The sequence below is a fragment of the Agelaius tricolor genome, unplaced genomic scaffold (assembly GCF_023055355.1).
Source record: "Agelaius tricolor isolate 1412-34295 unplaced genomic scaffold, bAgeTri1.0.p SCAF_1, whole genome shotgun sequence".
In the NCBI taxonomy this organism is placed as follows: Eukaryota; Metazoa; Chordata; class Aves; order Passeriformes; family Icteridae; genus Agelaius; species Agelaius tricolor.
In genome coordinates, this window is record NW_027269261.1 from 8,107,759 (window position 1) to 8,108,551 (window position 793).

At 45.8% G+C, this 793-nt stretch overlaps 1 protein-coding gene across 2 annotated transcripts in view; it reads left to right on the forward strand.

Moving 5' to 3' along the window:
* The window catches only part of TP53BP2 (tumor protein p53 binding protein 2), a 56,925-nt gene that overhangs the window by 55,235 nt on the left and 897 nt on the right, over positions 1-793 (forward strand). The gene's annotated exons all lie outside the window — the stretch shown is intronic.

The window sequence follows — 793 nt, forward strand, 5'->3', positions numbered from 1 at the left end:
CTCCAGTCTGGACAGAGCTTGGCCCTGATTGGCCAAAGAGTTAAAACAACGCACACCAGAATCCAATGAAACAATCACCTGTGGGTAAACAATCTCCAAACACATTCCACATGAGCACAACACAGAAGAAACAAACAAGATAAGAATTGTTTTCCTTTTTTCTGAGGCTTCTCAGCTTCCCAGGAGAAAAATCCTGGGTGAAGGGATTTTTTCAGAGAATGTGAATGGCACACTTGTCCCTGCTGTGTGCTGTCCCAGGCTGTGTCCTGTGAGATTTCCCCTGCACCCCTGTGTGTGTGTGTGTGACCAGCACGTGGCCCAGGGGCCACAGGCTGGCAGGGACCAGTTTCCTGCTGGGCAGGTCATTCATGGAATTGGCCACACACCCTCCTCCACTCTCTGAAACTCCCCAACTTCCATAATCCTTCTGCAGACAGATGTTTCCAGCTTGCCCAAAGCAATACTGCCATAAAAGCTGATAGGTGAGAGAAAGCAAACCAGACTTCACCTCTCTGGTCCCTTTTATAAAACAGGGAACAATCCCACAGTTCACTGAACACAGAAAGAAGTCTCTTTACTTACAAAGCCACGTGTTTTTCCTGGCCCACCCACATGGGTAGAGCTGGAAGTACTCAATTATGTGCTGTTCAGTACCTTCCTTTAGTACTGACACAGTTAGTATTTTTTAAGCTTGTCTAAGACTGCTAAATTCATATTTGTCAGTGCCCTGGGTGTTTTTTATAACCATGCTTTTGCTACTATGGGTTACATTAGAATTGTAACACCAAAGAGA